The sequence below is a fragment of the Nanorana parkeri genome, unplaced genomic scaffold (genome assembly GCF_000935625.1).
Source record: "Nanorana parkeri isolate BGI_ZX_2015 unplaced genomic scaffold, ASM93562v1 scaffold1013, whole genome shotgun sequence".
NCBI classification, from domain to species: Eukaryota; Metazoa; Chordata; class Amphibia; order Anura; family Dicroglossidae; genus Nanorana; species Nanorana parkeri.
Window position 1 is genome coordinate 387951 of NW_017307281.1, and position 25951 is coordinate 413901.

Consider the following 25951-nt stretch of genomic DNA (forward strand, 5'->3'; position numbering starts at 1 on the left):
CTCCTATTTTGTCATTGGTGCCGATGTGCACCATGACAACGGGGTCGTGCCCAACCCCATCTAGTAATCTGTCAATTCGTTCCGCAATGTGTCGAACACGAGCCCCCGGCAGGCAGCACACTGTTCGACGCTCACGGTTCCGATGACAGATTACCCTGTCAGTCCGCCTGATGATGGAGTCTCCCACCACCAGGATCTGCCTCTCCTGACCCTCCATCCTGCTCCCGTCCTCGCCGGAGCACTCACTCCCCCTGCGGATATAGGATGAGTCGTGCTCCAGCAGTGTCCCCCCTGAACTGATGTCCCCAATATCCTGCAACTTGGCAAATTTATTGGGGTGAATCAGATCAGGGCTGACCTCTCTAGCACTCTTCCCCCTCCCCCGCCTTCTAACAGTAACCCATCTACCCACCTCTGGATCCCGCTGCTCCAACCCCCCCTCCTCAGCCTGACCCCCCTCCACGACAGCCTGGTGCGTTAAGTCCAGACTCTTTTCCATGTTGTTTATGCTCATCTTCATTACATTTGGGAATGATAGGATTAGCAGATGAAAACAAAAAGAGAGAACCGGAGCGCCACAACCTAGCGCAATAAGGTTGGTTTTTGAAGGGGTAACAAATTATTTTCTGATATGCACTCACATGTGACGGGGTTTGTAGGAAGCTCAGCAATGTATAAGGTTGAGGATTGACGTGGTGTCAGGTGGGTAATCCGGTGGGTGGGAGGGACTCAGTTGTGTCCCCCAGGTGGGGACGGAGGATCAGGAACCCAGAATGACAGGGGAAAAAAACTGAATGAAGCCCTGTCCCCTGTCATTCTGGGTTCCTGAACCCCCCTCCCCACCTGGCGGATACCCCTCCCACCGACTGGATGACCTACCTGACACCACGTCACTCCTCAACATTACACATTGCTGAGCTTCCAACAAACCCCGTCACATGTGAGTGCATATCAGAAAATAATGTGTTACCCCTTCAAAAACCAACCTCATTGTGCTAGGTTGTGTTGCTCTGGTTCTCTTTTTGTTTTTACAGGATACATACAAGACACTCCGGTCTGATTCTACCAGAAGCCGCACACAAGCCTTCAACACACAGGCCCTTACGAAGTGCGCTTATCATATTGGACATTTTTTTCAACTTTAGGATTAGTAGATAGGCTGTAATGGCTGAAAATGTATTACAGCCACCACATATAAGGACTGGTGAGCTGCAACATGTGAGTTTAGTTATCCTTTAAATGCACCATCATCTACAACAGTCAACAAATTCTGTAATAAAGTGAATACATGTGCCTGCCATGCAACGCAAACCAACAGTTCACGTTAAAGCCAGCCCACGCAGCATTTAATACTTACCTACTGTTCGCCGTTAGGGGAGAGAAGAAACCCTGTCTAAGCTCCAGTCCAATCCCAGTCAGAGCTTATACAGGGCAGAGGACTCTCTCCCTGCCATCATGCGACAGCACTGGAACAATCGCCAAGGATGAGGAATGTAATGAGTTAGTCATATGATCAGTATATCTGGAAGTACTTGGCATTTCTCTTCATTCCCGCGATTCATATATCCAGACGTACTTGGCATTTTTCCGAACCGAAGGGCTCCTCAGTCGAACCCAAGGGGTGCTGTATGGGCTATTCACAATAGCCCGTGCAGCGGCCGAGTGGCTCAGCCGAGCCGAAGGCATATGCTTCGGTTCGACTGACTGGTAGCTTCGCCCAGTTGTAATGACAGATCAGCGTCCCCAAATGACCTGGATACGCTGATTTGTCATTAAACAATAACAACTGGGCAGAGGCGGCCGTGACGTCACGGCCGGCTCCGCCCACTTGTTATTCATTGGCAGGGACCTGCTAGAAGACTCTAGCAGGTGCCGGCCAATAGGAAACAGTTGGACGGAGCTAGCTGTCACTGCTAGCTCTGCCCAATTGTTTTTATTTTTTAAATATCTTTTTTTTTTCTTTTACTATTTCTTTACATTTTTAAAATATTTTCTCAACCCTTTTTCCCCCCTATTTTTACTGATTTTCTATTCTGCTCGGTACCACGGAGGTACCGAGCAGAATTGGCGAGCCAAAGTCCCTCTGCACTTCGGCTCAGCCGAACATTGGCTAATTTCAGCCAATGTACGGCTGAAATCAACCGGAGTGAATAGCCGAACGTCGTTTGGCTCTGTTCACTTCAGCTCGGTTTCTCACTCGACTGCCTTTGGCAGCTTAGTGAATAACCCTGTATATGATCAGAGCCTTGGCATTGGTCACATGACCCACAATGGAGGAGAGCAAAATGTAAAAGATTTGAGTGCAAAGAAAATTCAGCATTTCATATCACCCTGCTCATGGTGCCCGAAGGAGATGACTTTAAAAAAAAAAACCCCGGACTCATGTTGGTGACGACTTTATGAAGGTTCTTCCAAGTGGCACTGCTTTGCTCAGAAGTGTTCCCGTCTTCTCATCAGGACACAAATAGCGTTCCCCTCCGAGCTGTAATATTGGAGCGGCTGTGTTTGCTCACTGCCATGTGTAAATATGTGTAAGTGAAGTGAATGTTGTGTCAGTGTGTGCTCTGTGACCCGTCTGCTAGAGAGAAATCCGCAGCCTGCACGTTCTGCGAAATCCCAACACAAACACGCCTTTTGACATTCCCTTACAAATTGGATTTCATTAAGCCGGCAGCTCTGCGGCTACAAGAAAGGTAATTACAATGAGGAAAGAAAATTGAAAGTGTTGCTTGTAGCAACCAGTGTGATTCCACTTCTCTTTATTTTAGCGGGTACATCTTATTGGTTGAAGGAGTCACTCCTACCTCTTCCTTTCAGCTGCTGGTATAGGCTGGTGGGAAATTAGGGTTAGAGCTGATTGTAAATGTTGTCATTTTATCTTTAAAGCAAACCTGTGTTTGGACAATTCAATATAAAGAAGCATTATCATGTTGTTATTGGCACTTAAGAATCTTCTTACTTTTTTTGGGCTGAATGAAGCTCAAACGTCAAATCATTGCTCGAAGTAGATGTAAACCCAATCATAAAAATGTCATTCCATTTTTTATTTTACAAGTTAGTTTTAGTCTCTTTAAATCTACAGCTTGGATTAACATAATGTCAGGTGATTCTTACATTGAGAACCTTGTTCAGGTACTTCCTGTATAGGGTGACAACACTCTGTCCTTGTACCCAGGGCCATCCCTCTAATGAGGCAGTTGCAGTGTACCTGCCATCCCCTTTCCGGCCAGAGCGTGGAGATGTGCTAAGAGTCAGGCGGGGGGATGTGTAAGAGCCATACACATCTCTCCGCCCAGCTCTTAGCAACCTAGCATGCTCTTGGCAACCAGGATGTCGGTGGCTCACAGAAACTCGCACCCAACATCCCACCAACACCCCCCCTCCCTTCCCACCACCTCAGGCAGGAAAAAAGCTAGGGACACGCCTGCCTGTCCCCCAGTAGTCACCCTGTCCCAAAGGCTTCCAGTGGAGGCTCTAAGAAGCCATGATAATGCTTAAGTTCACCACACACATTATATTTTGACTGTACAATCTCCATTATATCTACTAACAACAATGTACTGCAAGGTTCCACCTTATTATATAGTATAGGTGGGTCCTTATATAGTTTTGGAAGTCCACAGATTGTAACATGTATGGTGAGCCTAAGGGCTTTTTTACACCATGTCCGTTATTCATATGTACTGTTCACACCATACATATGCGGTGGTGTGCAAGAAAGACTAAGCTCAAGTGGTGAACAATCCTTTACATGGCGCCAACCCCATTTAATGGGAGGACCCAAGAGGCCAATAATAAGAATATCGTCCAAAAGTAATTGCAGTAAGTGCTGCAAAAGGGGCCCAAACCAAGTACTGAGTACATATGCATGCTTGTACTTTTCAGAGGTCCGATATTGTTCTATGTACAATCCTTATTTTATTGATTGCATGTAATAATCAAATTTTTTGAGGTTGTGGATTTGGGGTTCTTAATATTTTCATGAGCTGTAAGCCATAATCATCACAATTATGACAAATCACGGCTTGAACTATCTTGCTTTGCATGTAATGAGTCTATCTCATATATTAGTTTCACCTTTTAAGTTGCATTAGTGAAATAAATGAACTTTGCACGATATTCTAATTATTCGAGTTTCACCTGTATATCCATTGGAAACCATTATCATTTCTCACGATCCTGCTCCCTTTTCATTAAGAAAAGGAACAGAAGGGATTAATCTCAACTGCACAAGGTTGGTCCATCAAATAACATAACTTGCAAAAGAAATGGCAGCAGATCTCGGCACTACAAAAATGGGCAGATGCCTCCTGCCAGCCATTCTCAGGGACACATCTCCTGTTTATGGCTATCATACCTGCAAAAAACCTCAAATGCAACCCTTCATCTTATTTTAGATGGACGGGAGGAATGCTGTTCATGAATTTCTATATGGATTTTATCTAACTCCGCCCTTACTCCAAACAGACACATTGCAGTTTCGGTTCCAATGGCTGATGTTCCCCAGCAGATGTTTTGTGTCTGTGGATTAATGTGCATTCCCAATTATCGGTCGTATTTACAAAAGTGGCATGCTGCATAATATATCATTGTTTTATTCCCAGCAGCGGGTTCACCTGTAAGTCATTTTGTTGCAGGACGTTCTTTAGATGAGAGTGAGTGAAGACTTGCAGAAACCTTCTTTCATACAAGCAGATGCCTTTACTTTAAGGTTTTTTTTTTGGGAGAAAGGCATTTTGATAGGCTGCGGTCTGGTCACCACCTGCTTCCCAGGCTTAAAGCATGCCAGAATTGGATCATTTGGACCCCAGAGATCCTTTCATGTGCCAACGAAGGCATTGTCCTTCCCAGCTTGGTAAATGTGTCTTACTTGTCCTTCACTAGTCTTCAATAGGCATGTGTCTTTACAGAGGCCACAAATGTTATGCATTAATTGGCCTACTAGAAGGAGGGGAGGGGGGGAAATACACCAGCATGGACAGTACAATGTGGCTGATGGTGGAAAACAGGAACAAAGTCAAATAGAAATTGATCTGTTGCCCATAGCAGCCAATCAGGTTTTAAATTTGCAGCCATTGCAATGTCCGTTCCCAGAGAAAACTAGACAAATTATCTGATTGGTTGACAGGGTCAGCTGTTCAACTTTTCTTTTGATAAGCTTTTCATGCATCAGCCCTGTGTTTCTAAAATGAAAGAAGAGGCCTGCCTTAGGGCTCCTCCATGTGTTAACATGCAGTTTGAATAGGTTGCCAGTGCACTACAACACAGGTTTAACCGGACCTGCACCATTTTTGTAAACAGCACACCACAAATCACAGTATGTGCATCATGGTGCTGTGAAGTGCTGGTGCCTTGAAAGGTGCTGTACTTGTGCTTTGGTGTGCCATTCTAAATGAAAGTCATTCCATTTAGGCACATCCGCACCTATGCATGTAACTGCAATGCAAGCTACATAATCTTGAATGTCACTCCAATACACATACACAGTATGTCGAAAAAGCACCCACATTATAGCGCATCACCAGTGCACCAATGTGTGTGCTGTGTTGCCAAAAATAGTGCAGGTGTGGGTTTTTTTGTATGTTGACAGCCCAGTGTGATTGGGCTCTTCATGCAAAACACCAGCAGTGTAAGGGCCTGTATCGATGGGCTTTTGTTGGCTTCAAGCAGATTATGTATTCCCATACAAATCTATGAAAATGCAAAACCTGCTTGAAGCAGGTCAGAAGGAGGTCAACTGCAGATCAGACAGAAGTCAACAATAGGTCAGAAGCTCAACTAGGTCATAAGAAGGTCAACTAGGTAAGAAGGAGGTCAACTGTAGATCAGAAGTCGGTCAACTGCAGGTCAGAATGTCAACTGCAAGTCAGAAGGAGTCCAGCTGTATGTCAGAAGGTGGTCAACTGTAGGGAAGAGGGTGTTCAACTGTAGGGCAGAATGTAAACTTCTGGTCAGAAGGAGGCCAGCTGTAGGTCAGAAGGTGTTCAGGTTAGAAGATGAACTGCAAGTCAGAAGGAGGTCAACTGCAGGTCAGAATGTCAACTGCAAGTCAGAAGGAGTCCAGCTGTATGTCAGAAGGTGGTCAACTGTAGGGCAGAGGGTGTTCAAATGTAGGTCAGAATGTAAACTTCAGGTCAGAAGGAGGCCAGCTGTACGTCAGAAGGTGTTCAGGTTAGAAGATCAACTGTAATAGGTTAGAAGGCCAACTGCAAGTCAGAAGGAGGTCAACTGCAGGTCAGAAGGAGCTCAAATGCACCTGTCAATAATTTTTTACTGATCTCAGAAGTGTCTCAAACCAATGCCATCAACACAGGTCCTTAGTCTTTTTGACCGCTATACCAGTGTCTGTGTGTATGAAGCATAACATGCCAAAAGTTACAAAATGGCTGTTTTTAAGCTCTATGATTAAGCTTCACTAGGGTGGGGGGGTCAAAACACATCACAGGAACAGTGGTCACCCAAACAAATAGAGAGGGTGAAACTGGGGACAGACTGCAATAAAAAACTGGCAACTCCTCACTACTTTATACAACACTAAAGTAAATAGTTTGGGCTTTAGATATAATTAAACTTTTTTTTAATTTAGTGATTTAGAACACATTACTTCAGATGATCGTGTTTTGGCCAATTTGTTAGCTCTGCCATTTACATCACCAACTGCCCAATTTTCCAACAACTCTCGTCCTACTTCTAAACACATTAATAATTTAAAACTTTCATAACACATCCTTCAAATTTTGTTCTAAACTCATTAACATGTTTGAAAGTTTCCTGAAAATTCATGAATGTGATATTCATCATTGTCCAAAAAACAGTGCCAAGCATTTGTGGTGCCCAGGGTGGCTGTTCCCAGAAGTGAAGTACAGGGGAAGTGAGTTATGGATTTTTTTTTTACTGTTAACACTGGCATACTGCAGACAGCACTGCCCGGACACATGGGCTCAGATTTATAGACTGTGCGATGGACTCTAAACACATTCAGATTTGTTTGAAGGGCAGTGCCAGCCAAATAGCTAAATCTACTGCTGAATATAAGAACTGTTTATCTGCCAGAAGGTGTGATGAATAATGCTTATGATCTTCTGACCCCCATCTACCCCTGCTGTGTCCTATGGCTTTTGGCCTTCTGAAACCTGTCCAACCCCATAACCTTACAGAGAAGGCACACAGATTGCAAACCTGATTGCAGCTTTTGGCTGGTGTGTGGCAACACAGAATAAATGCAAATTTGAGATCATTACAGGCTTCTAGACTGACCTTCAGTCTTCCACAGTTGTGCCGGCTCCTCTCCTGTACTGGAAATTCTTAGTCTGATTTCAATGCACACTGTGAGCTTCTTTTGAAGCTGCAGCAAGTCAGATGGAGCCTGCCTCATTTCCTGGCTGGGGGATGTCTGGTATCATCTAGCTCTTTCCTCTCTAACCTGCCCCTTTCAATTACTGGATGAATTGACTACATGGGGGTGTCATCTAAGGATGCCACAGACACTACTTGCATAATTGAGCACACCGGATTTTCTGCAAGCTTGCAGCATGCGTGCAGGCACCCTTTGGAGGCTACTTTCCATGTCTCTTGCCAGTTTAGTCATTTTAAAGTTACACAGGTTTCCTTTAAATCAAGGAGCCGACCCATTCCTTGTCCAATTTTCAACTTTCACAGTTGAAGCCTCTTTAGGCATCTGCACACTCAGGCACTCCAAGGTTTCCACATGGTGACACATTGGCCTGGCAGTTGGCTATTCAGTCATGGAGCACTGCCATGTTGGGAGGGGGGTCTAGGGGAAGGTGTTAAATTTGCCCCCATACTCTGAAACGATGGGTTCTTGATAAGCATAGCAGCAGGTTGGGGAACACAGGGAAGTGAGTATGAATTTTCTTTGGAGCCTTCTTTAATGCAAACCAGTTACTTTACCTAGTCCATGCACGTGTTCTTTATGGTTATTAAATGTGTTTGTTCCTTAAAAGGGGTTGTTATGCCTCTCATTCAATTACACTTCAATTTCCACTCTAAGCAATGTGACAATTTACATTAAAAAGGGACCCTCACCTGCTACTGTTGGACTCTTACCATTTGCAACTACTAGTAGCCAGGATGTAACATTGATCCAAATGCTTCAATACTTTGAGCCCCTGACCTGGAACAAATTTACAGATCTGGAGTTCTGACTCTCTTGCGACTTCACTAGATGCATACTTGTTCCAGGTCAGCGACTCACAAAGTATAAAAGATGGAAGCTAGGATTCATGCCTTTTTCCTGACATCAGCGGTGGTGAGGACAGTATTTTTCTAAGTAAAGTACCAGTTTCCTTTAATGTGTCATGTCAGTTGTATCCTTCCAATCAGAGTTGATGCTTTTCAGTATTAATATCCGCGTCCTTGGAATTTGACTTACAGCAGTGTGGAATGTGCAGATTTGAGCTCCTCTGACAAGTGTCACTAGACAGCATAAATCACAGATATAAATAAGGTGAAGCGGGACAGGAAGGCTGCTAATGAGAGCAACTCTAGATCCTTGAAGATGAATGGATGTGTATGTTTATCATCCACTTGTCTACACAGGAGTCTATTTCCTTCCCGCGTTGCCGGTTACTGCTGCCTGTCTATTAGTAGGAATGATTGATCCAACATTGACATCTTTCAGTGAACTTGTCAGGGGCCAGCAGGCCTCTGTGGTATACTGAACAACAGCAACAGAATGTCTTACAATGAACAGGCCTTCGCGATGATGGTTGGCAGTTTGTCACTTTGGCTTGTGGTTATCCTACTGCCATAGTAGTCAATATGCAGTTTACTAGGCCTAGGGTTTGGGAAGTCTTCTTCTGGTCCCTTCTTTACTTTACCTCTATGTGCATAAGACAACTTAATGAGTCAGGTGGCAGCTTTAATATCTAATATAGCAAAGGAACTTCCTGCTGTTTGACTATACTTCAGTCATTGATAGATAAGCAGCAGGAAGCAACTTTATACTCAGTTTGGTAGGCGCTGTCTGACCTGACTCATAAAGGTTTGAGATTTGCCACCTGCATGTATAGGCTTGATGGGACCATGAGAGAACCTGTCAAGATATTGAGTTTACAAACCTTCCCTTTACCAGTAAACCGGGAATCATCCATTGCCATCAATATTAATCTCAAATTGGTTAGAAATTGTAACAGTTGTCCAGATTTTAAGAGGCCCTAATTGCCAGACAATTTTTTTCAACAACAGCCTTCCTATAAGTTTATATGTGCATTTAACATATTTTATGCAAATTATTTACCTGTAAAGCCTTCCTTGTATAGATATCGCAAAGACTTGAGCCTGCTGATGTGCCACCATCATGGATGTGAGGTCAGCAGCTTCAAAAGAAGACTCAGAGCTGTCAGTCAAGTAGACAATCTATAGTAGGCTCCTTCACTCCTCCCCCAGCAGCTACATTAAAGGTTCATGTAGGGCGGTAAGGGGAAGGGTATCAGAGCTGGGCCAGCACAGTAACTAGACACTCCCAGAAAGGCAAGAGGGAGGGGAAATTGTAGCTGTCCTGGGGAATGGACTTTTCCTGAAGTGGTTGAATTCCCTAGCAAGTTGAAAAGCAAATTGGAAGTGAATAATAAAATGCTAATGTAATGGAAAAGTGCCGCAAGTAAGCGTTTCAAATACTTGATTTTTCTGTGCTTTAACCGGCAATTATTTACATTGGTGACAGGCTCTCTTTGAGGTAGCACTAAACTAAAGATCTAAACTCTTACTTATAACTTGGTAGTGTTAAAATAACCCGCTCCCTTGTGCTGCTCCAGCCTCTAATGGGGAGTCATGGACCATTTATTTAGCACCCAATTGCACATTACCAATAGACTCATTTTAGTCAGTTATTTTAAGCCAGCAAAGAAAAACAAGGCAGGCTTAATACCGTCTGCAAGATTAATCTGCATCCAGGTGCACCATGGCGGCAAGGAGACCCATTGTCACTGATTACATGAAATCAGTAATTGGCGGCTCACACATATTAAACAGTATCTGGGAGCAGAGTGCTTGCAGATGGGAGATTGTATTTCACGCTTGGCTGTTTGTTAATATGAGAGTGGTATATCAGTTTCAGAGAGGCCGACTGGGCAGAGCAAACGTTCCACATGGCTTCAGATCTGAAAAAATTCGCGCCATACATTTGTTGTCTCCACTTATGTGATAATGAAGTAATGGGAGAGACAATTCATAGCTTGTTTATTCATCTGACAATTTTTTGGGATCCAGCTCCCAGCCCGATGTGCAGATCACACATATGGACATATCACATATATGGTTCCTTGGAAAACCGTCAAACGTTGCCTTGACAAGTGTTTTGCCTTCTTTTTATAAGCTTATGGGCAGCTAAATACACATTTTAAATACAATAACTGTATGTGAACTGTCATACCTTCCAAGGGATTTGTAAATTCGGCAAATGATTTGGACACGCCTAGCAGACAGCACAGACAGGGCCTAGCTGACTACACTGCTGTTAAGGGATCCAGCTTGGTACAGGAACCACTCCAACATGTGACAGAGCAACAAAACACAGCAGCACACTGATGAGGTCATGCCTGTGTTCTCAGTAGGAACTGAACAAAATTCCAGCAGTGCATGGCCAACTTAATGAGGAACTATACCCTCCTATTTAGAGAGGAACTTTACCTGCCAATTTAACATTTCCAAAACAGTTTTAAAGCATGCCAACTTTTAAGGTTGTCAGTGTGCTTATTTCAGCTCTCAACAGAACTTTTAATTCCGCAAATAGCTGATCACATGTGCAGCACCGTGACAACTGTAATCTACATAGCGGCTAAGATGGCGCCTTCCTTGGCTGTAAAGGATAGAAGGCTGTAGTTCCACTTTAAGCACCAAGCTCAGATGGGCACAGAGTACTGCTGTGCAGAAGGGTGATAATATCAAGACGGACTTAGCTTTTCCTGAACAAACAGATATAATATGTTCACATTACTTGATTGCACCTTTTTTTTTCTTCTTATCTTTCAGCTTTACCATTTCATGGTTTGGGCTCTGCATCAGCTTACATTTTAGTATCTTTCATAATCAAGTGCATTTTGGCATGTTTTCGGGCTTGCTACTGATACTTTTTAACTTTGTGTCATCGGAGAGAAACTGTGGTCAAGTAGTAAGCATACATCTTCAATTCTTATTGAATCAATAATGATACGCCTTTTACATTTTTTAGATGCTGCAGACAAAAGTTGTTTTTCTTTTGTTTTGGATAGAAGAGGGAAACTGAATTTTTTCAGGCATCTCAACGTTTATTGTAAAAGTCAAAATTTGCCCCACCACATACCACCTCCTGAGGATCCATATTCGTTCTTTGATCTAGAACTAGCTACCCTTAGTGACCAATGTGAAGACAGGAATGCCAATGTTATGTTCCTGTTTTATATATATATATAGAGAGAGAGAGAGAGAGAGAGAGTCAGTCCAATGGTGTCACGTGGTAGAAAAGTAACTCGCACTCCAATGAGATTTTCAGTCAATGTTCTTTATTGACAAAAGAATATAGGTCCCTTCTTCAGGCAAACAAAGTGGCAACTGAAGAAGGGACCTATATGATTCCGAAACGTTGCGATACGATGTAACAATTCTTTTGTCAATAAAGAACATTGGCTGAAAATCTCATTGGAGTGCGAGTGACTTTTCTACCACGTGATACTGATCTGCAGAGGCATCTGCTGTCATCTGAGCACCCACCCATTATCTTGGGTTATATCCGGTCAGGAGTGCGATGGGATCTACTTGAATTACTTTCAGTCCAATGGTGGACACCTAACGCAGAACTGCGTGGTGCGCTAAAGGTAAGTAGATCGAAAGGATCCAGTGTAAGAGGCACTCACGGTTCATGTAATGAAGCAACCTCAGCAACCTCAAACCAATACATTTATATGTGTTGCTTTATTACAAGACCCATGAGTGCCTCTTCAACTGGACTGTATATAGCTCTATCTATCTTATCTATCTATCTATCTATACACACACTCGTTTTACAATAAACATAGGATCCATTTCAAATGGGGACTCTGCAGTGACTTTCCGGCTTTCTTTTAAGGCCCAATCATACATATAGGTGTGCTCTGGACATTGTGTATTAGCATAGCTAGATGATTTTGCAATTGTTCTTCAAACGCATGTAGAACACTACTCCTACTTTTCTAATCTCACCAGTTATCATGTAATGTCCCTGTTTTTAGCACTTTCACTTGACTTTGGGGAGGGGGAGCAAGAACAAGATGGATGACTTTTAAAGCTTACAAAGCAAAATTGCTCAACTCTTGACACTTAAAATAAATTACCAGCCACAAGTGAAGAACTTACAATATTTGCACTAGATAACGTTTGTGTGATCAAACAGCTGCAGCTTTGTCCTGAGCATACCCTTTTCTTTGTCATCGTGTAGTTGAGGTGTGGCACAGAAAAGGAGGATTTGCAGGTAAAGCTCGTTTCGGTGAGGAGATCGCTTTTCTAAAGCCTGGCTCATAGCCGTGCATGTAGGAACAATAATTCAGCTTTACCAGGTCTTTTGAAGGCAGAACAGGTAAAGTACAAGACCCTGGGTAATGGGAATTTGCTGTGTTTCAGGTGATAGACACCTCACCCCTTTCTTTCAACACAATGGTCACATATATAATTTACTTTTTTCTTTTATTCAGTAGGATTTGCTTTTTTATGTGAGAATGAAAAGAAATGGATCAGCCCTTTGATGTTGGAAATAGCAACACAATCACAGACTTGGCTGCCACGTTTTTTGTGTTTTGTGCTTGGGCCAGTTCCTGGAGTTAAAACATATATTCAGACCTGTCTAATGATCCATGCTGAGCGCCTGACCTGACCTGAACATTCTAAGAACCAAGATATATGACTGTGAGGCTGTACTGTAGTCTTTGACTTAGGCCTGAAAGGTAGCAGTTTTTGTAGATGGTTGGAGATACCATCTGCACCATGAAGTATGTCAACATACCCTTTTTAGAAACTGGGGCACCTTAGGGCAGCTGGAGAATGAGCGGTATGCTTCTTACACCCAGGTAGATATGTTGCATGGAACATTCATAACAAATTGTCTCCCCTAGCTCACAGATGTATATGAATTATTGTCTGGTATGTGATATATGTCATCTTCCCAGCATTGCTCCAGTGAGAAATACAGCCGCTGTCCAATTAGAGCTACTTTTCAGTTTTGATTAAAAAAATGTGGCCAGCATGTCATAATTGGGTTCATACCACCCGATTTATTTTTGTGTCCATCCAGTTCTCAAAGTTCCACAGGCCTGCCACATGACACAGTCCTATCTTGCAGTTCAGGAGATCTATTTATTTTTTTCTGCTGCCAACTGTAGGATAAATGTCACCATCCACCCACCCCTTCTTCCCATACCCCATTACCTGATGATTAGGTTAAAAAGTATATGTCTAAAAAGCCTGTGACACTGTAGCCCCTTCAGAGGTCTTCACCTCTTCTGGTTACTTGGGTCCTTCTTTGAGTGGCCACATCAACGGAGGGAGGGGGGTGAAGATTTGTGGTCTCCCTACCTGGAAACGGTGGCGGTGAGGGACCTAGAGGGGCATCTGGCTTCACAAAGTAAGGTGAACAAAAGCCTTGCAGGATGAGTTAGAGATGGATGGGAGAACAAATAACTTTTGAGTACAGTTGGACTTCAAGTAACGCTTATGGGTCTTGCCATTCCCCTAGACTGTGATTGGACAGTGATAGGGAAAGCAGCAGACTGATGAGATTTTCTCTCGTCGGCTCTCTCTTCCTATCAGCATGTCCCTTGTTAGTACATGCACAATACAGCACAACTGACTGTCTCCCTGTGCTGCTTCCCCCTTTCTCTGCTCTACATAGACTGCAAGGCACTGATGCCAAGTGAAATTCAGGTACTTATAATGCTTGCAATAAAAACATACATTCAATGAGGTATTAATGAATACAGGGCAACATGAATTTGTGTCCTTTAGATCTACCTTGAGCTCAGCTTTAGACATAATATTTTAAGCCCGTTATAAAAACTGTTATAAAGTAAATACATTTAGGATTTTTTGCACAATTCCTGAAGCCCAAAATAGGATTCTTCCACGTTTTGGAAGTTTTGCTGGCCTGTGTTGAATATTCCAGACCATTTTTCTTGGCTAATTGTCCCATTGTAGGTTGTGAAGCGGGCTCTTTGTGCCTCTCAGCAGGTATTGGGAAGTCATGCGGAGCACTGAGCTGATTCATATATGCCAGCTCTGAAAAGCAGCTGCTTTGTTTTCCAGCAGTAGAAGTCCCTTGTAAGCTGATTAACAGTCATTTTGACACCTTTGTATTTGGTGCACAGCTCTTAATAAACTGCTTCTCTGGAACACCGAGGGCCTTTGGGGAGTTAGTGCTCGAGTGCCCATCTATTGCTTCCTGAACACGGGGCCCTAGTAAAAACCTTATTGTTTGCTGGACAGAAAGTCTTTCAGGCATTACTGTAATAGATTAGCTGTTACAAACGCATTTACCGAAGGTCCTAAACAGTAACATAGGGTTTATTTATAGGGTCAGTCCACTGGAAACTGGCAGTTTGTTTTTTTAGTGGATCCTGGGACGTTAAAACAGCACATACGTTGTAATATTGTAGAGACCGTGTCTGCTCAAAGTCTAACTGTAGGCTATTAGCTACATTTACAGCAGAAATACATTCATTTGAACTATGTTGCCTGCTAAAACAGTTGTATATCCGTTCAGCTGGTTTTCCAGTCCAGACAGAACTGTAGTTAAAGCAATACAGTTTGGTCAGGGACTGCCCCAGCCTGTGATTGGATAGTGAAGGAGCAGCAACACACTGATGGGGTTAACTCTGGGCTCTCTCGGCCAGCTCCCTGTTCTCTCTGCACTGTAATAAATTCTAATTGGCATAAAGTAATGCTCCTCCCTCTCCCGGGAGTTTTTTGGCAGAAGAGACGCACATATTTTCTTTCACCATAACATACAAGCTGCTAGCAATTTTAGAAATGTTAAAGGGTAAGTTCACTTTCTCACAAAATGTGAGAACATGAACTTACCGACACCACCTTTCCTGGCCCCCACTGTGCATACCAGTGTGATGGCCTCCCGCCTACCAGCTAGCTGGTGTATGATCCATACACCCTACATTGTATTGCACAGCCCCGAGGTATGTTATGAGTATAAAGCTCGCAAATAGCAAGTGCTTATTGTTCAGCCAGGTCCTGGAAGTTAGACATGCTTCTCATTGGTCAACTTGGTCATGTGACCATTCTGACAAATAAGTTCTCGCCATTTGTGAGCATTATGCTCATTACATACTGTGAGGCTGTGAGAATACAACTGCTTTCTGGGGCAGGGGTGGAAGGGTCACAGGTATGTGAAGCAAGGGCCAGGAAAGATGGCAGACTGGTGTCAGTAAGTTCATGTTATCTAGAAGATATGTTGTCCGCACACCATTCTGCTTCAGAATGTCCTTTTTATTCATATTCCTTTAGCGTGATATGTAAATGCAACAATTCGGAGCCTCACAGGACCCCTTCGTCAGGCTAAGTCTCACTTTTGACACTTTGCCTGACGAAGGGGTCCTGTGAGGCTCCTAAACGTTGCATTCACGTGTCACACTAAAGCAGAGGTGTCAAACTCAAATACACAGTGGGCGAAAATTTTAAAAATTCTCCGAGGGCCGGGCTGGTTCACACTGTATAATACAGCGGCACATACAGTATATCACACGGTATAATAACAAAGCCTGTACATTTATTTAAAAAGCATGATACATAATTAATATAATTTCAGATCTGCGCTTCTGGATAGAACCCTCACATAAATAGAGCTGCTGCACACCAGACAACTAGGCCCAAAGTTCCAAATTATTAATATATATGCAGCGCTGAAAAATCCTTTCCTTTAAAATAATTAAGTGAATAAAGTGATCGGATATCAAATATAAAATTATGTATTTATTAATTTGGGAATTTATCAATTATTTTATTTAATATCTGATAACTTGATTCACTTAATTATTTTAAAGGAAAGGATTTTTCAGCGCTGCATATATATTAATAATATGATACTTAATTAAAATACTTTTTTTTTTAATTTACATTCCCTTTAAGAAATAGCCTAAATATTGAAATAATTAAAAGCCAAAAACAGACATTAAATAGTACAGAGCATTTACAACAAAAGAATTTACTTACAAAAAAAGTTTTTCCATCAACCGCGGGCCTTGAGTTTGACACCTATGCGCTAAAGGATTACGAATAAAAAGGACATTCCGAAGCAAAATAGTGTGCAGACAACATATATTCTAGATTGTATATTGTGGCGTCATCCACCAGTTGTTCCAGCCCCCGTTGGATATTGGGGTACATCGGTATGGTGTGCGAAGGGGATATTACAAAGTAAGTTCATGTTCTCACATTTTATGAAAAAGTGAAGTTACCCTTTAAAGTATTATTAAACCCTCAGCTTTTTTTTAAACATATATCTACTGCTAGCAAGCTCCCGTCCGAAAATCTGAAAATTCTCGGGTGGCCGCAAAGCATCTTGGGGCGGCGCATACGCAGTTCCGATTTTCGGCCGGGAGACAATGAGAGACACAAGGTAAGTCTATGGACGGCGTACACCCACATGTAGACACCGTGGGACAGGAAGTGCCAGCAAGGACAGAGGAGTCAGCGCTGGATCGGAAAACTTGAAAACATCAGGAAAGAAGAAGAGACATCATTTAAGGTAAGTGCTTTAATTAATATTGGGGGGAGGGAAAAATATTTTTGACTTTAATGTTACTTTAGGTCCACTTCCACTTTAAAACACATGGCAATTTTGTGCAAGTTAATTATGTAGCAACACGGGGTGCTTAGAAAAATAAGAAGGTACAGGAGGTTGTAGAGGGTGACAATATATTCCTCCTTGCAACAGATGTACTTTAGGACTAATAAGCAATAACAATAGAAGTGAATAACTTCTTAGTTTCTTACTTGATTATTTCAAAGCACTTAAAGAAATTTCAGGAATCTACCTGCATATTTTAACTTCTCACTTCTTCAGCAATATGAAATCATTTGCTGTTAAAATCCTTAATAAGTTGATCAGAAAACCCTGGAAAAAGCAGATGCCGAGCTGTTTAATAGAATGTCTTTTTCTCCCACACCATGCCCTACTTATGTCTCAGTAGTGCAAAAGAACTTGTTTCAAGAGTTGCTTTCTTTAAAAAAAAAAATCCTCCCAAGCTCCCTGCATTAAAGCGGGGAATGGGATTTTAGCAGATACCACGGTGGATGCCATTTGTCCTCGATTAGACTCAAGAATGGGACAGGCCTTTGTCCAATTGAAAAGAAGGCTTGTAGTTCATTAAGTGGCAGAGGATTAGCCATGTCGGAAGGCTGCTTTGAAAAGACACTTGGGATAGTGCTCAGAGAGCCCTGGTATCTTCAAGAATTTTTATTCTCACTGTATTCTTAATGGCCTCCTCTTTTGTATGACACATTGTAGAAACAAGAATCTTTTCTCTGAACAGAGTTTTCTTAAAACTCTTTCCCTTTGTCTCTAGTCTAGTTAATTATGGACTTGAGCAAAATGTACCCGTCAGGACAAATCTGGATGCAGCCAAGGAATGATGGAAAAGAGATGGAAGGGTTCATTTCAATGTGTTCCCTTTTGCCTGGTGCTAATTTCATTTTAAGAGGGTCTGGTAGCAGCAAAAGAAGCGGGGGCTAATTTTGGTTGGTGTTTTCTCACTAGTAAGCTTATGAGTGTCTGAATTTTATCTTTATACTAAATTAGATGCTTTTGCATGATAAAATTCAATATTGATAGGAATTGTTAGGCTAGCCAGATACAGGTGAATGTGAGCCATCTGCCTTCATCAATAGCAGTGTTTCTCAATCTTTCTTTAGTCACGGCAACCTTTAAAAGTATGCAAATGCTCAAGGCACCCTTGTCTCAAATGTAATAACCTTAGAAGTAAAAATCAGTGTGTGGTCCCTCATCTATACCAGACCCTTATCCCAGATTTTCACATTAGGCCCCCCTTCACAGCAGAGCCCTCCATTTCACATCACAGCCCCCCTTTACATCAGGAGCCCTTCTTCACATTAAGAGCTCCCTTCACATCAGAAGCCTCCTACGTTCACATCAGAGCCACCCCCTCTCACACTAGGATGCCCTTTTCGTATGAGATGCCCCTCCTTTACATCAGAGTCCCCCTCTTTCACATCAGAACCTCCCTTCACAGTATGAGCCCTCTTTACATCAAAGGCATTATGCGGTGTGAAAATGTTGAGGCACCCCTGAGGAAGCTAGAAGACATCCCAGGGTGCCACAGCATCCATGTTGAGAAAGACTAGTCTATAGGACCTTTATTAGTATATAGAAAAAGATTATTTAGTATAAAAGAGTACAAACACAGCACCATCGTGACAGCAACTCACTAATAAAAAATGGCAACGTTGTCAAACATATCACTCACTAAAAAACACATAGGAACAACAGCGTATCTTGGACCCCTTTAAATTTTTTCATTGAATTCCACCACTTGTAGTGATGTCCAGCTCCACTGCTAATAGTCATCCCGTTAGTATGGGTGCATAGAAAAGCAATATATAAATAACAGGGGGATTATTTGACCAGAAACAGGACTGACTTTCTCCTTGTAAAAGTCCCCAAATTATACCTTGCAAGGTAGACTGGTTGAAGTATAACCTCTTTTTTTCCGACCCGGGTATCCTTCAGAGGTGGTATCTATTTTTTTTGTATGCATATAGGTTATCAATCAATCATACCTATTGTTGTGTATTTTCATACACCATAGTGGTAGTGTTTTTTCTATTTATTGTCTATAACATCTGCTGCCCCTTCCCACACCATTTGCATGGCTGTTACACATGTGGTAACAGGATCACGTCCCTTGGTTGTAATACCATAATTTCCTTATTTTGGAGAGATTTTTGTCTTCCTGTTGTGTCTGCAGGACAAGAAGTGAAGATAATTCTCCCCAGTAGGACACAGATGGCAAAAATACCTTACAGAGGTTTTAACCATTCCCTACTCTACAGAAAAAAGTTATTTATAGATCAGATATCCTTTAAAGATTGCTTCCAATTCAGAAGCAAGAGCTGATCTTACAAGGTCCTTCAGTTGAGTATAAATAATTAGATTTATATGACTATACAAGAGGGTCAAGTTGTAACACACAGCATCATTTACTACTATATTTAAGTTCTTACATCTGACATTTTCTGGTATGCTTAGAATGTAAAGCATCACAAATATGATATGGAACAGCTGACTACTTGTATATGTCCCTCTCTAGCCTTCAGCTCTGAAAATAAATATGTATATTTATTAATCCACATATTCATTATTTGCAAGCATCAGAATGTTCTACAAATATTGGCTATGGGCTTCGAACCATTCTTGGGATGAATGAAGTTGCCCTCCAGCAAATCCATAAGAGAACTATACACAGGAAACCAGTAGTAGTTGTTATTCTAAGGTCCTAGTAAAATTATCTTGTCATTGGTACCTTCGAGTGAGAAGTTATTGGATATGGTGGTATGGTAGTACCATGAAACAATGTATTTCCCTCTGAAGTTTTTTTGGGACTTGGTATGGAAAGACTGCAGCAGTCTCTGTGTAGTCAATCTGAGAGCGGGTATTAGTTTCAAAGAGAATGATGAGTGGCCAGAATTTAAAATATTTTAATTCACTAAAGCCATCCCTACTCCTTGATGTTTGCTAGAATTACGTCCAGCAGCTGTAGTGTAGTATGTGGCAAGGAGAGGGGTAAAGCCCTCTGTCCTTTATCCTCTTGTGCTATCAATACATCTTGCCACTTACAAGGCCTCACCTACTCACGAGCTGAGGGCACGTTCGATGGAAAGTGATTTGGGTGATGAAAGCGTTGATGCGGGATGAGGTTCTAGCAGCTGGCCGAGGTGTCCTCCGCAGTTATAAATGTCATTCGAAAAAACCTTCTGCGCACTGGAAAATCCCAACCTCTTTGTAGTTTAATCTCTTTGGATTCCCTTCTGGTAGCGACCGCATATGCGGATTCCATGTAACTGGGAGAAGACCTGGGGTCGGAGGAGGAGAATGTACCCCACTATGTCATGTCTAGTCACCACCTTCATGACCTTGGACAGACTAGTTTATATGTTCTGTGCAGTACTGTGATTCACAACTGTCCAGAACATGACATAGAAATGCAAACACAGCACTGGTCGCCATTTTGTGCATTAATCTGCCTTATATCATGAAGGGCTTCGTCTGTTCATAATGTCTGTCCTATATGACCCACTAGAGTAGGTACTCAGTACTCCGTTCTAGATTAGATAACCAGGAGCAGAGTGTTTGGTACCTACTGGGGTGTGTCTGAGCCCAGGTCTGGGAGTGGGTCTTATTTCCAAAACTAACCTGTACTGGAAAATAAGAGCTGAAATTTGATGGTCAGATTGTTAAAGGAGAACTATGGGGTTAAGGCTTTTCCCCATAGTTCTCCTTAGTGTAACGGGAGGACACAAACTAGCGTCCTCCCGTCACCCTAGGCTCAGTATACCGCGAGCTGCAGCTCGCGGTATACTAAGACGCCACAGTATCTAGAGGCAGAGCCAGCTGTACCCGCCCCCTCCCTGTCTGTTCCGCCAGTCAGCACTGGCGGAGGGGGCAATCCAGCCCCTCCCCTGTCACGGCAGAGAGTCGTGACAGGATCGAGAGGTGAGCGACTGCCGGTATGTGTTCGCTCACCTCCCGATCTACTGAGCCGACCTGTGACAGTCTCATTGTCACAGGTCGGCTAGAACTATGAGGTGAGTGAAAAGCACTCACCTCATAGTTCTCCTTTAAGGTGAATCTTTACATTTCGCACAACAAAACTGCCCCCTCCGGGTGACATATAGACTTTACAGGGTCTTTAGGAAGCTGATTTGCAGAGTCATATTTTCCTCTTTCCTGAACAAATTGTGGAAGGCTGTTAGAATACAACTTGCTGGAAGACTCCTTCTACGCTACTCCATCACATTATATAAAGTGAAGCTGAATGATGTATGCATGGCTTCACTTCAGGGGCATGTACACCAATCAAGTTTCATTACTTCTTTTTTTATTATTTGTTTATTAACTGACAGAGTATACAACACACAGAATACAAGCATGGACAGCAATAAACATTATACATATAGTTTCGAGACCTTGTATAGAAAAGGAGGCCCACAACATCCAAGGCTGTATAGGACAATAAATAGGCACATAACCATTTACATTTTACAGTATTGATGATGATCTAACTAGTAGATAGTGGCAGACCACATCAGCATCACGGATACTAAATATGTCCTGGAATAAAACGAAAAGAGATGAGAAAAGAAATCATAATAACCTGGCTGTTCATTCATAGCATGTGGATGAACAACTAACGGATGTAATTCAGGGTAGACATAGAGGAACGTCAAGAAAAGGAAGAGCGAGCAGCAAGAAGACAGGGACTAGAAGCTCCAGGAAGAGGATTGAGGGCAGAGAGAGACCTGGGTTGCCCCCAGCACCCCTAGCAAGGAGAATCCATCACCGCCTGGTCTCTGAGGGGGGGCTGCCACCCTCCGCTTTATGCTCTGTAAAGGTAGGAGAAGGCACTGAGACTGGCAACATACAGTCAACCGGATAGAAGGCCAGTGTAGTGATCAGAATGCTGAAAAGAAATCCAAGCTTCATTGCTTCTATCCTAACATGTTTTAAACACTGGAGGCTGGATGTGCATAGGCTGCTTACAAAAGATAGAAAACAATATTATTATACAGGATTTATATAGCGCCAACAGTTTGCACAGCACTTTACAATGTAAGGAAGACATTACAATCACAATTCAATTCAAGACGAGATGGTAAGGAGGTCCCTGCCCTTAAGGACTTACAATCTAAAGGGTGATTATCCTCATTCACAGTACCATAGGCAGACAGGTATCACAGGAGGTTCCAGAATTAAGAAAAAGTTAGCAGCAATGTGTGAATCACAAGATTGGCTAAACAGGATGAGAAATTTTAGGCAGGTAAATCTTCATATTTGTACAGTAATTGTGTATGTAGCCACGTCTGCAAAAAAGAAAAAGTGTTTTTACTAAATGGGAGACCTCTTCCACATCCGTACATAATAACATCTGTATTAGTATTTATATGATATAAATAAATAAAATGTGTACTGTAGACTGAAAGGGGTGACCTAGCTAGCTCACGGAGTAGAACTATTTTATTTTTTTTGCTTTCACAGTCTGACCGTGCTGCCTGTTCCACAATACCGGATCCAAGTGCTATTTTTTAACACATTTTCTTACTGAGTTTAGACAGACGTGACCGATCCAGCCAAAAAAAGCTCAAGACTATACATCACCTGACTCCAGTGTCTCATTAAAGTTAGCCGTTCTGTAGTGTCACACACCCCGCTTTCCTGGCAAGCTGTTCCCTGGAGTTTTATAGGTTTTTTTTTTTATTGTATTATTTGTATATATACGAAAGCCAGATTTAAGACTCCAGGAGGCTTTGTGGCTGAGTTGATACCTTTCCATACTCGTCACTTTAACTCAGCAGGCTCTGTGGCAATTTCTTAGTTCAGTGGCAATGTGTTGACAGGAAATGCTGTGGCTTGTGTATCAAATGTAGTCACTCTAGACCAGTGGTGGTCAACTTTCTTGATCTAGGAATCGCAAGTGCGGCCCCTGACATCACCAAAGGGCTGCACATGATTTCAGTTGAATGTAATGTTACAGAAAGTTGTCAGGGGACTGCAGACAGGCAACAGAAGATGGTCAAAGACTAAGTGCGTTCTACAAGAGATGGTTAGAGACTAAGTGTGTTCTACAAGAGATGGTTAGAGACTGTTCTGCAGGGGATGGTCAAAGACTATGTGCATTCTCCAAGAGATGGTCAGAGACTAGGGACATGCTGCAGGAGATGGTCCAATACTCTGTGCATTCTACAAGACATGGTCAGAGACTGGGGACATGCTGCAGGAGATGGTCCAATACTCTGTGCATTCTACAAGACATGGTCAGAGACTGGGGACATGCTGCAGGAGATGGTCAAAGACTATGCACATTCTACAAGAGGTGGTCAGAGACTGAGGACATGCTACAGGAGATGGTCCAATACTATGTGCATTCTACAAGAGATGGTCAGAGACTGGGGACATGCTGCAGGAGATGGTCCAATACTATATTTATTCTACAAGACATGGTCAGAGAATGGGGACATGTTGCAGGAGATGATCCACAGCGTTTGTATGACAAATCTCGCCAGAACCAGAAAGTTTGTTTGACCTTAACATTCAATTATTGAATTTCCTAAACGAAAACCACATTTGCTGCTAGAATTTTGTTTGTTCAATTAAAAAAAAAAAAAACGATCCATTCTGCTTCTTGGTTTTTTTTCATCCCTGCAGTAAAAAATGATCGTCAATCTGACCCCATTAAACATTAGAAAATCAAACGAACATTCTGAAAATTAACTTTTTTTGAACCTGTATGGCTGCCTTTACCTAAGGCTTTAACCTATTTTAAAGTGAACCTGTTGCCTTACACTCCATTTTTGCCAAGCCTACACCCACTCAGGAATTATATTTCAGTGTTATTTGGATGACAGTTTTATTATATTTACTGGATTTTTGCACCTGTCAAGCACACATACAGAAAAATATCCACCTCCCCAAGACCCAGTCCCTCATGTGCACTTGTGTTTCCTGTAGCCATCTATTTCTCTTACCTGTACTTGAAGAATATCACCTAGAATGTGGTTGGTTGCTATGGACAACACCCCCATTTGTCTCTGCTCTAGGATCATCCTGGCATTCCATAGCGTAAAACGGTTTATGCAATGCAAATTACACTAAATGTAATCTCTGTGAACTAATCCATTTAATGGGCCTGTTGAAATCTAGTAACAAAAGCTATTGATCTTGTGTTGTAAGGAGGCAAAATTCTCAGGATGGTCCATTGACTAGAAACGAACGCCCCCACCCTCCTCCTTTATTGTTTCTAATCCACATGACTGGTAAGAAATTTGTAAGCTGCCATCCCTTTTGCTTTTACTAAACAACCTTTTCAGGCGCTGTAGTTTCATGTGAAATCATTAGCGCTGTCAATCAAATCAGCGAGCTGACATCGCCTTATAGCTTGGAAAAAGTTCCTCGCCATTCTCCGCTTATCATACACGAGGTCGAGTCCCCTGGCATTGCCAAAGAGATGATCCCATTTTGTTTTTCTTCAATCCATTTTTCCACAATCGTTATTATTTCAGAGCTTGAAAGTTTGGTTGAGAGCTGAAATAAGCACAACGCGGCACTGTTGACAGCGGGCATGCATTGAAAGTAATTGTTTTAGAAAACCATTATAATGATGGGCCTAGTTCTGCTTTAACCCTTCTTAACTATGTCCGAAACAAAATTTAGGCTCGCTTAGCAGACAAAGCTGATTTTGCACTGGTTTCATGGGGGCCCATGATCATGGGGTTTGTTAATGTGGAACACCAGACAAAACATTTTTTTAGTTGTATATAGAGTGAGGAATGTTTAGAACCATGGTCAGCTTTTATGGCTGTTTTTTCCCCCGAGAGATTCTTACTTATTTCCTCTAGCAGAGACAAGAACAGGAAGTGCAAGGAAATCTCCCCAAGATGAGGAGATGTCTAATTTCAAGTCACATGATCAACTCTGTATATTCAGAGATGAAACAGGGGCACCTGCAGCCAGCAACAATTCTTCCCAAGTGCAGCACAAATAGCCATGCACAAAATGTTGTCACTTTTGAATGTTCCACAATGCAAGTTCATGGTTTGGTGTTTTGGTGACAGTTGTCGTAGGTGAGATTTTCTCCTCAGTAACGAGCCATAAAATGCCAGCACTTTTGAAAGTTCTATAGTGCAAGCGTATTTCTTCACAGCGAGTACAAGATTCAAACCATACAGTCGCTGACACTTATCATCCAATCCTGGCCTTGGTCATATAGTGAATGCCTTTCAGGATTGGCTGAACGTGTCAGAGACTGTATGGTGTGAATCCTGCACTGGCTGTGAAGAAATACGCTTGCATCATAGAACTTTCAAAAGCGCTGGCATTTTATGGGTCGTTACTGAGTTGTACTTGATGGAAAAATCTCGCCTTCGACAACTGTCACAAAAACAGGTGCATCCATTGGTAGATTTCTCCTAACCTCCTCTTCCGCTGAGAACCGTATAATTGTAGATTTCCTCTTTTTCTAATGGGCACACAGACCTAGGTTCTCGATGCCTTGGTCTTGACGTCTACTTTGGGGTCATTTTAGAATTTTCACCTTTTCTTTGATGCCAAGTGGAAATCCTATGCACAGTGTAATGTCTTGTCTATGTAAACATTCCGTAGAGAACTATTGCTTAACCAAGCAAGTTTTTAGTAGAGTTACCCTTTACACCTAGACCTATTTTAGCATTGTTTGCACCAGTTGATGACAACGTCTTCAGGGATACATACTATATAAGCTATAGTTGTCTTGAGTTATTGAACTCTATCAGGGTTATTCACTAAATGGTGAAGAGTTTGGAGAAGGCAGGAGAAGTGAACAATCTAGGATAATGTAGCTGAAATGGAAAGTGAGCTGAATTTGAGAATTTTTCCAAATCAGCTATTTTGTCCTAGATTGTTCACTTCTCCTGCCTTCTCCAAACTCTTCACCCTTTTGTGAATAACTCTGTTAGTCTTGGAGCTTGAGCTTTTAAATAGAATACTTAGCTCACTTTCCTGGCACACTCTCCATTGAATAGTAGAAAGATTTGCATTGATGGTGTAAAGATTTGTTCTCGATAAAATATACACCTATTGAGCTGCTTCTGTGTTAAAAATGGTCAGGGACTTCAGTCAATTTGTATTGCTGTCCCCAGTACTAGAATTCATATCAAAAGACATGGTAGATGCAGTTTGGTGCAGTGATGCATCCGTTGCCAAAATGTA

General features: G+C 42.2%; 1 protein-coding gene across 1 annotated transcript in view; it reads left to right on the forward strand.

Annotated features, from left to right (window-relative positions):
- The window catches only part of FGFRL1 (fibroblast growth factor receptor-like 1), a 171820-nt gene that overhangs the window by 132995 nt on the left and 12874 nt on the right, over positions 1 to 25951 (forward strand). The window lies entirely within an intron of this gene.